At 44.2% G+C, this 12,216-nt stretch overlaps 1 protein-coding gene across 4 annotated transcripts in view; it reads left to right on the top strand.

The window, feature by feature from the left end:
- The first annotated feature begins 7,728 nt into the window (after positions 1 to 7,728).
- NUP93 (nucleoporin 93) overlaps positions 7,729 to 12,216 on the top strand; it is a 90,640-nt gene continuing 86,152 nt past the window's right edge. For 3 of the 4 annotated variants that reach the window (XM_019754069.3, XM_019754060.3, XM_019754052.3), the window contains exon 1: positions 7,730 to 7,882. The gene's annotated coding sequence lies outside the window, so the exon portion shown is untranslated. Of the gene's footprint in view, positions 7,883 to 12,216 lie in introns of all 4 variants that reach the window. The other variant, XM_019754041.3, reaches the window with a different exon arrangement.

Below are 12,216 nucleotides of genomic sequence, written 5' to 3'. Positions count from 1 at the left end.
TTCTGGGGTTAGTATCAGATGTAGCATCTGAAGGCCTGGGAATAAGTCCTGTCTCTGCTGCTTACGGGGCATATCACTATGGGCTAATCCCGGTGCCCAGAAAAGCACCCAGCACATAGTAGATGCTCAGTGAAAAAGAAGCCAGAGCTGGCAATGCACCCTTGGAAGGCAGGGAGCAAAGACCTCTCTTTGCTAAAATATTATACATTGCAGTAAGTCTTCTCTAAATGTTGCCCGCTGGTGAAATGAACCAAGACAAATTAAAGTTGGGCCACACTGCAGTTTCAGGAAATGCTTCCAGTGTCCAGTAATGCGACAGAACCACTGACCACCAAGACAGGGCCACCTATAGGAGTTGGCCCTGCCTTGCCGTGCCACGCCACTGTTAATCTCACTTTGGGCCAAATGCTGGAGGTACCAATTCTATGTGAGAAATTCGGGGTCTGCCTTCCAGCATAGTTGGTAATTTGGGGGCTGCAGCCTCCGTTCTGAGAGTCCCCTGGCCGTGGGTCAAGAAGGCTCTTTTTCAACTAACACTCACTGAGCGCCTTCTGGTGGACACGCCATGCTGCTGCCCTCACGGCTTCCAGTCTAGTCAAAGTTATGTACATTTGCAATGTCCTATGATGTGTGGGTGTGTGTGTGTGTGTGGGGGGGGAGCTGGCAGCTTTGTCCTGGTGGGTCAGAGAAACCTCTACTTAATGCTAGAGTATTGTGGCAACAGGCTTTGCCAGAAATAAAAACAATTAACACTAACTGAGCACCTATTACCTGCAAGACTGCTCTAAGCTCTTAACGCGCGTTAACTAATGTGATCCTTAGAATAACACTTATGGTAAATGATTATTATCCCTACAAGAGTACCCACAATGTGAAAGAGGTAATCCCCCAATGTAAACTGGGGTATTCTTGGATACAGTTACCAAAGAAGGGAGACTGAACGGTGGGAAGTCCCAAAGCCACCCATGCCCGCTATGGTTCGCCACATTGTTTACTGATAATAGTTTTCTCCTGGATTTTCAGAGAAGGGTTAAGTCTTCTGGTTTCTAAGAGTGGGAATAACTAGAAGTCTGTTTCTGTTTTCTACTTTCACTCTTGGGGACACTTTTCTTTTGTCATTCAAGTTTAGCCTTTTTCCTCCCAACCTCCAGCTGCAAATACTTTTAATAATCAACCACAACAGAGCCCCTGACAGATGGGCCTTGAAACAGATGGCTCCATTGAAAGGCTGCAATTGAAAATGGAGGGTAATTTGAACCAATCAAGAAGATGGGGTCTCTTGGAGGCAAAGTTTCTGCAGAGACTGAAACTATATCCCCCCCACAAGCTCCTTTGGTACATTTTTTCTCCCACAGATAAGCCTTCCTGGCAATGGACCCAACTTTTTTTTTTTTTTTTAACATCTGGAATGTTGAAAAGGAAGAGAAAAATCCCGGGGACTTGTCAATCAAATTCACTTTTCTTTTGGCAAGTTCAGCATCAGTGACAAATTGTACACTGTAACGTAAACAAAGTTGATAGATGTCGTTGGCAAAGCTGTTTTTAAACAGCAGCCATGGAGAGATGTGTAGGATGGGGTGTTTTTTGTTTTTTTTTTCACTCAACAGTCAGTATGTTTAATAACAAATAAAACAACCAGATGTTTAAAAAATCCTACCATCTTCACGATGTCATCTGAGAGTTTGCAGCTGATTAATGAGAATATGGGATTCATTCCAATCCCAATTCAGAAAGCTGCAATAAAGTCCATTTAAGGACTTCACTTAAGCTCTTATCACGGTTCAGGGAGGCTTCTAAGTTCACTTCTGAGGCTTTCTTGGACTAGAGAACACTGGCCTTGATACCAGAAGACTTGCACGCAGGCCCTGATCTGCCACCACTTCCCTGTGTCACCTTGGGTAAGTCATTTAATCCCCCCAAAGTTTAGGTTTCCCCCAGGATACATGGTGATAATCAGCCCTGCTCTGCCTACCCGGGGTTGTTGCAAGGTTCAAGTGCAATATTAGATGTGAATCACTTTTTCTTTAATTTGAAGTTTATTGATCTTTTTATTGAGGGGTAATTTCATCTGCTAAAGTGCACAACTCTAAAGTGTACAGCTCAATAATTTTTTACATTAGGTATAAACTGCATTGCCACTCAGATCAAGAAAAGGGTATTTCTTGAAAAGTTCCTTGTGCCTTTCCCAGCCAATAGTTCCAAGGAACAATTATTCTCACCTCTATCACCATAGGTTAACTTTGCCTGTTCTTGAACTTGATGTACCTAGAACGACATAGTATGCATTCTTTTCTGTCTTTCAGCGGGCATAGTGGTTTTCAAGATCTGTTTTTATTGATATAGGAAGTTCATTCCCTTTTGTTGCTGAATAGTATTCCATTGTACAGCTAGACCACAGTTTAGCCCCCGTTGTGAGGGCTAAACAGTTTGTTTCTTCATTCGCCTGTTGTTTCCAGTTTGGGGTTATTCTGAACAAAGCCACGGTGAACATTTTGGTACAAGTGTTTTTGTGTACATGTTTTCATTTCTCTTGGGGAATTACCTAGGAGTAGACTATCTGGGACATAAGGCAGGTGTATGTTTAACTTTTTTAGAAAATTGTTAGTTTTCCAAAATGGTTGTATAATTTTATATTCCCTCTAGCAATATATGAAAACAAGTTCCTCTACTACGGTACTTTGCCATGCTTATCACCTTTAAACTGTTGCCCCCTCTATAGTGTCAGGGATATTATTATTATTATTATTATTACGAAAGAGGAGATGTAGTACAGGGATTAATATAGAGGATGGGATCTTGAGTCCTGTCTGAATCATTGTCCTATGCTGGGCTCACCAAATGTGTTTGAGTAAGCCACTTCAGCCCTCTAGCTTCGTTTTCTGCGTTTGTAAAACGGGGCTGTCAGTAACACCTCTCTCAAAGGGTCGTTGTGAGGGCCAAATGAGAAAAATCATGTCGATTTTAGCACAGGGGATTGCACCCGGTGAGTTCACAGGTAATGGTTGATGTGCTCTGCATGTATTTAGTATTTATTTATTTATTTCGTCTATGCTTGGGCAGATCTCAGTTGGAGAGAATAGCTTTAAATGTCACATGTCTGTCAGGAGCTCTGACAGAGTCCAAGGATTATAATCCATTTTATAGGGTAAGAGCTATCTACCCTCTTTGACCAGAACCATCTTTACTACCCCAAAATGGAGGCCACACCAAGGATGGCAGATCAGAGGGATGGAAAGACCTGAGTCCTAAATCAACCAACCTGACATCTGACTGCCAAACTTCTAATTAGGTTAGATAATCCATTTCCTTGTTGTTTAGGCCAATTTAAGTTATTTGGTGCTCAAACATCCTGCCTGATGTACCAAATGATCCCAGCATTCCTCCACTGAGTCTGGATTTGCTCTCAGCATCCTCAGCACAGAACTTCTGATAAAACCACCTATTGCCAGGAGCTAGTGTTCTAGTGAAAGCCTATTTGCTGTCCCTGATAATGCCAAGTCACCTTTTGTGTAGCTGCAATTAAACCCATCTGAAGTACAAAGTAAGAAGCTTCATTTTTAAGCTTTTGATGACTTGTAAAGAATATTGCTGATCACTCACTCAGCCACAGATTACAAAGCTTTATGTAATTTGTTGCCACCCACTAAGAACCCATCTCTGGCAGCAGCAGCTCAAGGTGGGGGGCAATTGTGGAGCTGGATTCTGTCTGTCATTTAAGAAGTATTTCTTGCTTTCCTTCCATGTACCACATGCTGGGGATTGTGGGAAATACCAGAGTAGTACAACAAGGTTCCAAACTGCAATCAGTTGAGGAAGGGGAAGTTATATAAGTTCTGAGTAGCAAAAGTATTTAATATTCTATGGTGTAGGGAATATTTTGCTTTCTTTTTTACTTTTTTATTGCAGTATACTGAATAATATATAAGTGGTAAAATGCACAGATCTTAAATGTGCAGCTCGATGAATTTTTAAAATGTGACTACATCCATGCACTCAGCATCCAGATTAAGAAACAAAATATTGACAGATCTCAGAAGATTCTCTCATTTCCTTTCCTAGTCAACACTTCCTCTCATCAGAAGAGCCACTGTTCTGACGTCTGTCACCACGGATTAGTTTTGTCTGATTTGAACCTTCTATAAATGGAGTCAGACTTTTGTGTCTGGCTTCTTTTGCTTACCACTATGTCTGTGAGATTCATTCACGTTGTTGTTTGTGGATGTAGTCCATTGTTTTGGTTATTGCCGTATTTTGTTATATGACCACACCGTAATCTATTTATCCATACTTCTGTTAATGGACACTTGCATTGTTTCCACTTTGGCACTAGTTTAAATAACGGTGCTATGCACATTGTTATACATAGGTTTTTGTGAAAATATGTACATATTTACGCTGGAGATAGATAAAACATACATACATATGTACATGAAATTATTGAGCCAGAGAGTACATGTGTATTTAGCTTTAATATATTTGCCAATTTTCCAAAGTGATTATTCCTACTGACAATCTCTTAGCAGTATGTGATGGTCCCAGTTGCTCCACAGCCTTCAAAAATTTTTTTATTGTGGCAAAATACACATAACATAAAATTTATCCTCTGAACCATTTTCAAGCATGCAGTGCAGTGGTATTAAATACTTTCATAATGTGCAATCCTCACTCCCATCATCGGGTTTTGTTTCTATCTGTCCATCAACAGATGAATGGATAAGCCAATGTGGTATATACATACAATGGAATATTATTGACCCTTAAAAAGGAAGGATGTGCTGACACATGCTGTGACATGGATGAACCCTGAGGACATTATACTAAATGAAATAAGCCAGTTCCTGAAAGACAAATACTGTACAATTCCACTCCATAACGCTTTCACCTTGCAAAACTGGAATTCTGTCCCCATTAAGCAATAATCCCCCATTTCTCTCCCCAACTAGCCCCCAGCAACCACCATTTTACTTTCTGTGTCTTTAATTTTGGTAATTCTAAGCACTCTAATACATGGAATTGTACAGTATTTGTGCACTAGCTTTTAAGGGCTTACCTACAGTTCCACCACCCAGGAGAGATTCTGTTCCCACTTTATTATATTTCCTCCGCTCTCTCTCTAAAGTGTATTTTTAACATAGTTGAAATTATAGTTATATTGTTCTTGTTTCCTCTTCTTGGGCATTTTTCCTTTATCGTCTAAAAATATTATTTCACACATACAAATTATTTCTATGTTACATTATAATAATAATAACAACAGTAATAATAATAATATAAACAACACCAATGAACCAACTCCCCAACCCAGGGACTAGAATATATCCAATACCTTGTGTCTCCCCAGGTGGTCTTGCCCATATCCCTTCCTAATCCTAGAGATAATTACAATCTTAAATGTCCTATTTATCATTCCTATGTTTTATAGTTATTTATCTATGAATAAACAACATATTATTTGGTTTCACTTGATTTTTAATTTAATTAGAAAATTTGAGGTCATACTATGTAGTCTTCTGGTACTTGCTTTTTCCTTTTAACATTATATTTTCAAGACTCATCCATGTTGTGTTTGTAGCCATTAGCAAACTTATTTTTCACTGCTGTGCAATATTCCACTATAATAATACCCACAATTTATTTATCATTTTTTGTTAACGGAGATTTGGTTTGTTTCTTTTTTTTTTTTCTGGTATGAACTGTGCTGCTATGAAGATTCTTGCTCCTATCTCCTGGTGCTCACGTGTAAGTTTCTCAGGGGCATGTATCTTGGAGTGGAGTTGTTCAGTTTAATGATACGGAAATATTCAACTTTAAAAGGTAAATGTTCCGGTTTTTCATTTGGCAATGTTTCATGAGTATTTGTCTATGTCATTAAAAATTCTTCTTTATATAAAGGAAAAAAGCAACATAAAAGCGAAAAACATTATTTGAATTCAAGATGCTATTATATTTGTGGGTATTGTTTGACCACAGCACGATCTAAATACATTATTTAATAGCTTTAGGACAAAGGCTACTCTCATACATAGTGTCAATCCGCACCAATCATTTAAAGAGAACCCACAATATGCTGGTGTTAAGTGTTAAGATAAATAAAGCCAGACACTAGTTAAAGTGCTAAGGACTTATTTTAATCAGCAATATACTATTTCAATAGAGAAAAGAGTCCAGCATGAACTGAACTCAACTTTGATTTGTACAGAGGTAACTGGACATTTCAAAAGGAGAATGAGAGAATAGGGAGGGGGTGAACAGTGGTGGGGGTCTCAGTAGAATCAGAGAAGTGAAAAATTACAAGTGAAGAGGTGTTGGTCCATGTGAAACCCATCCAGGTTGGCTAATGAGCGCTTAATGAAGTTAGGCTGCTATCTTCCCACAGAGGTTGGTGGACTGGGGCCTTATCTCCTGGTGTTGGCTGGAACAAACAGTAAATTCTTCTGGCAGCCTTGAGTTTTCTCAGGCGGGCACTTTAAGAGGGGATAGGATCCCCTATGGACGTAGCTTTGAGCCATTAGAAACTATTCTATTAGTGTTTTGTTCAAGTCTTTATAGGCCAAGGTTGAGGCCTAGAAGAGGACTCAGCGAAGCCTGGCTAGAGCCCTGTCAAGGAGAGAATCTTTGTCAGAAGTGAGGAATGGTGCAGTGAGGGAGAGGAGAGCACCGCTTCTTCCCTCTCCACCTCTGCTTACTTCATTCCCTAGACCAGGAAAACCTCCCTCTCTTTGCCAGGCTAAACCTACCCATCCTTATGGCTCAGTTAAGGTGTCATTTCCAACTCACCAGACTGGGTTAAACTCCCTCAGTATCCTTACATAGCTCTTCCACACACTTAGCACATTAAATTGAAATACCATCTGTTTTATGTACTTGCTTCCTCATCAGATCATAGGGACTGGGCCTTACTCATTTGGGGCACATTGTGAGCACTAATGTATGTTTTATGAGTGGACACTGCAACAGGCCTAGTCCAACTAGCCTTAGGTGCTGGACAAAGCTCCTGTCTGTTCCCTACGAGCCATTCTCCACAGAGAGCCAGAGGGATCCTTTACAAAGGTAAGTCAGCTCATGTCACACCTGGGCTTCACACACTGCAGTAGCTTCCATTCGCATGAAGAATAACTTTAACTTGCTTGCTATGGCCTAAAAACCCTGCTAATCCTGGCCTCAGCCAGCTGTGAGTCGTACCCTCCCTGTCCTCGCTCAACTTCTGCCAGCTATTCGCCCCTTCTTTCTATTCTTCACCAAGCTTGTTTCCCAGTGGAGCCTTCACTCTCGTTCTTTCTGCTTGGAATGTTCTGCAGGGCAGACGGTGCAAGGCTGACCCTTACTCATCATCCATGTTTTAGCTCAGATGTCACCTCCTCAGGGAGGCCTTCCCTGACCAAGCAGGCATTGTCTCTTCCATCGCTTTGCTTTTTTGGTCATAGCGCTCCTTACAAACTGGCAGTTATTGATTATATTTTTCCCCCCACCAGCCTGCGACTACATTAGGGCCGGGATCTTGTCTGTCGTAGTCGCCACTGTGCCCCCAGCGCCTAGAATAGTGTCTGGTATTCGGATGGTGCTCAATAAAAAAATCCCCGCAGGTAATTGTAGAATCGCTTCTCGCGCCAGAGCCCACTCTAACCACGTGGGAGGACTGAGGGCGGTGGCCCAGGGCGTGACGGGAGTGAGAGACAGGTTAGCCGAGGGCCCCGCCCCCGGCCCCGCCCCTGTCCTTGTCCTACTTTACGGATCTCCATAAAGTTCAGTTTGCGGCGCGGCGCGCGGGGTCTTCTGGGAGCGGCCCGCCTGGGCCAATCAGGAAGCGCAGACGAGCGGCGCGAGAAGCGGTGGCGGCGTTCTCCAGCTCGGGCCTCAGCGGCGGAGACGGCTGCAGTGCCAGGTAAGGGTGTCTCTGGCCGTGTCCTTCCGACCCGGGGCTTGTTCTTGAACCCGGGACCCCAAGGCTTGGCGGACCCGGGTCCCTACGCTCGCAGTCATGCTGCTCACACTTCCCGTTCACCTCATGGCCGCCGGGCACGCCTGACGCCGGCGACACAGCCCTGTCGAACCGCCCCCTTTAGAGCGCCCGGGGAGTGCTTTCTATCTGCTCTCTTTCTGAATAGCAAGCCTCGGCCCCCGACCCCTCTGTTCCCCACTCGAGCGCTCTGCCGCGGCGCGCCACGCCCCCCACCCCGCCGCGCGAGCCCACCGTTGGCTCGATCGGCGCCCCCTCCCCACCACGACACCCCCCGTACCCATCACCTTCCTGACCGCGCCCTGCCAGCCCGCTCGCCCCTCGGGAATGCACCCTGTCGCGAGGCGTCGCCCTCCGAGGGAACGGGTCTTGGGGCGAGGGTGACGACCCTGTGAGCCTCTCCCAACCCTTGGCCTATTTCCTCTACCGGCATCTCGGGGAACGCTCCTCCCCATCCAGGGAGATGCCAGTGATTAGAACTGGAGGTGGCCCGCACTTTCTCTGGGCTCACAGCACCTCATCCTCCGCAAAGGCAACGCTTAAGTTAACAGGGTCTGTTTTTACAAATACTATGGGGCCGACTGCACGGATCTTTGGTCAAAATTTGAACGGCCCATGGACAGAACCTCGGGTCGGGGTTTATACCCCGCTGTCAGGTGTGAGAAGGAGGGTTTTTGTGTGTTTCTGAAATGGCTTTCAGCATGCAGGGGTCACCTTTTGTATTCTTACTGGGAGACTGAGAGGGTGTCCTTGGGCATCATGCATTTTCTTTTAACTATAATCTTTGTGCATTTGTGTTTGACGTTTTCATTCACGGTGATCTCATTGAGACGCCTAGTTTTAAATACCTATATATTAGGCTGACATCTCATATTTCTATCTCCAGTATGGGCATCTCGACCTGTATCCAGCTGCCTACTCAATGTCTCCACTGAGATGGTTGATAGGGAACTCAGACTGAACATGTGTTATGTGTCAATTATATCTCAGTGAAGCTGGGAAAAAAAAGTAACGGAAGACCCTGCAACATACAAGTATCTCTTGCCATCCTAATCTTGTTTAGGTAATGAGAGTTTGGATAGCATCTTTGGAGAGTAAGGGATATCAATATTGTATGTATATTATTTGGTTTCCTGAGTTTTTGTTAGGGAATAGCCATAGTTGGGATAATGAGGAATACCTACTTGCTTTCTTGCAAAAAACGAATGTGCATCTGTTTGGTGTTTGAGTCTGGAGAGTAGAGAATACCTGTAAATAAACAATCCCAGGTCATGCGCAGATGTGAAGGAGAAGGATGAGTTAGAACCTGAGAGAGGCCAGGGGACACGTGGAGGAGGTGGGCTCCTGGTGGTGGTGGTGGTTGTGGTTGGGGGTGGATCACTGCATTTTGAGACATAACTGTGTGACGGTTATGTGCTTGAGTGGAAAGGCACAAGTGGTGCCTGGAAAGTGCCCTTGCAGTGGCAGTGCAAGGAGCGGGCTGGGGGTGTGGATTCGACAGTCATTGCCACCAAGGATTCAGGAGCAGTGCTGAGACAGACACTCTGAAGCAGGGAGTTCAGAGCAGTTTAAAAATTGACAAGTTGTTAAGAATGAGAAAGGGTCACATACACTCAAGGAAAAGAATTCAGACTAACAGAGGGTATAAAATGAGGAGAAATCTCCCAACTCTTAGCTTTGCTCTCTGGAGGTAATGCTGTTAAGTTTCTCGCTATGCTAATGTTATGTTTCTTGCTATTCCTTCTAAAAACTACCTGTGAACAAACCTGAAGTGTCTAGTTCAATGAATTTTTACATATTCACTTATGTGACCATCACCCGTACTGAGATCATGGAACGTTTCTCATACCCCAGGTGTCTTAGCTTGGGCTGCCGTAACAAAATACCGTAGACTGAGTGGCTTTAAACAACAGCAGTTTGGTTTCTCACAGTTCTGGATGCGGAAGTCCGAGACCAGGGTGCCAGCATGGCTGGATTCTGGTGAGGGTCCTCTTCCTGGCCACCATCCTGCTGTGTGCTCACACGGTCTTCCCTCAGTGAATGCGAGTGGGGTGGAGGTGGGGGAGAGAGGAAGCAAGCTCTCGTGTCTCCTCAGTAGGGCACTGATCCCGTTGCTATGACCTCCTCTATCTTAATTACCTCCCAAAGGCTCCTTGAAATACACTTACATTGGGGCTTAGGACTTCAACATACGAATTTTAGAGGGACACATTTCAGTCCACAGAACCCAGGAAGTTCTGTTGTACTGCCTCCCAGTCAATCCCCTTCCTTCCCAGGATAACCAGGGTTCTGTTTTCTGGCACCATAGGTTAGTATTTTCTGTTCTTAAAATCCATATAAATGGAATCCTGCAGTATGTCCTTTTTTTGTGTCTGGTTGCTTTAGTTCACCATTATGTCTCAGATTCTCTGGACACCAGCTGGGTATCCTACAATTTAACTCAGTTCTGACACTGTCTACCTGGAGATAGAATCAGATTCCACAGGCTAAGGGTTCAGTCCCACAAGACTCTGCCCCACCCCTTCAGAAGCCAATCGCAAATCCAGATTGTTACCTTGCTTCTGACTGGCTAGCTGTAGATCTGAGGTTCCAATTCCCTCCTCGGGTTCAATTAATTTGATGGAATGGGACACAAAACTCAGAGAAACATGTACTTACATTTGCCAGTTTATTATACTGGTTACAGATGAACATCCAGATAAAGAGGTACATAGGATGGGATCTGGAAGGGTCCTGAGTGCAGGCGATTCTGTCCCCATGAACCCGCCACCCTTCCAGCATGTGGAAGCATTCACCAATCCGGAAGCTCATCAGATCTCATTTCAAGAGTTTTAATAGAACTTAATCGCAGCCCTTCCTCCCCCCCCCTTCCCCTTCCCACAGGTTGGTGGGTGGGCTCAAAAGTTCTAGCCCTCTAATCACTTGGTCTTTCTGGTGACCAGCCCCATCCTGGGCACCAGCCCCCACCCTTTGAGTCTAGCTCAGTGAATTTTCTCAAAGTGAACGAACACACTGTTAAGCAGCTCCCAGATGAAAACTCAGAATATTACGCCCCCAGTAGCCGCGCTTCTGTCATCCCCCCTCAAGGGTAACCAGTCCTTCCTTTTAACAGCAGTAGTAAATTTGCCCTTCGTTTGAAGGCTTCCAGTGGTTGAGGAGGTCTGTGGAGGTCCAGTAGGACTTCTGCCAAGCGGCCTGGGAGAGCAGTTCGTTGCTCAGAGCCCGGGTATTCTGTGATGCCCTTTGAAGCACCTGTCTGTTTCCAAGGGCCTCACAATCAGGCGCAGAGCCGCTGCTGACAGAGAGGAGCCGTCTTGCTGCCTGTCCCCCTTCCAGCCCTTTGCCGCATCCCACATCCCTCTTCCGTGAGTGTGGCTTCTTCCTGTCCCTCCTCCACAGCTCCACAGGGTGCAGCTGGCGTCCAGTCTCTGCATGTGTCCTGGCCAGATTTTCCCAACACAAAACTTGGACTTTATCTCTCCCCCACCCCCATCATTTTAGTTCTGTCTACTGGACAAAGCTAATGAAGTGACTTTCATGCTCAGTGTTCAGTATCTTGGGTCAAAATTGATATTTGGTTACTTTAACCTCTATCTTTATGGCTAACTTGATGCTTATTTTGCAGAGGGGATAAAAATGATATGTCAATTGATGAAATTCACCATAAATTAAAATATTTTAATGAAATGGGATGATGACTACATCAAAGTATAGATTTGGAAACTTTAATAACTTGTAAATTAATTTCCACTGATTCAGTTCAATGAATGCGTTATATGGTATTATATACATATCTCTCTTCTCTCAGAGATAACGAACAAGCTTATTTTCTACTCTGAAGTAATATAGCACATTTCTTTCTATATGTATATTTATTCTTTTGGTTTGGAATTCTGTTCCCCTGAAAACTGGGCTGTGCTAAAATACCACTGGTTTTATCTGGGTCTGTAGAAGGAAAGCACTAGTCTGGACTAAGTGTGATCTGAATTCATGCCATTTGTATTGTCACTGCCTTATGCTCTGCAGCATCAGAAATGTTAAGTATCAGTTGGTAGTCAGAAGGGAATGTTTTTGCTCTGGTCTTTGCTTGCCAGTGGGTGCCGATTTGGCAGGGGAATGCAGGAAGCCTTTGGAAAAGAACAGACTCTCCACAAATGGAAGAATAAAACTGCTCCTGTTCATTCAGCAAATGTGCACCTACTGGGTGTGCCAGGCACTGTTCTAGGAGTTTGGGGGGAGGGACATCAGTGAACTAAGCA

This window comes from Rhinolophus sinicus, chromosome 8 (genome assembly GCF_057876585.1).
Source record: "Rhinolophus sinicus isolate RSI-liver-muscle chromosome 8, RSI-T2T, whole genome shotgun sequence".
Taxonomy (NCBI): domain Eukaryota; kingdom Metazoa; phylum Chordata; class Mammalia; order Chiroptera; family Rhinolophidae; genus Rhinolophus; species Rhinolophus sinicus.
Note: the sequence above shows the minus strand (reverse complement) of the source record. Positions and strands in the feature narration are given on the sequence as shown.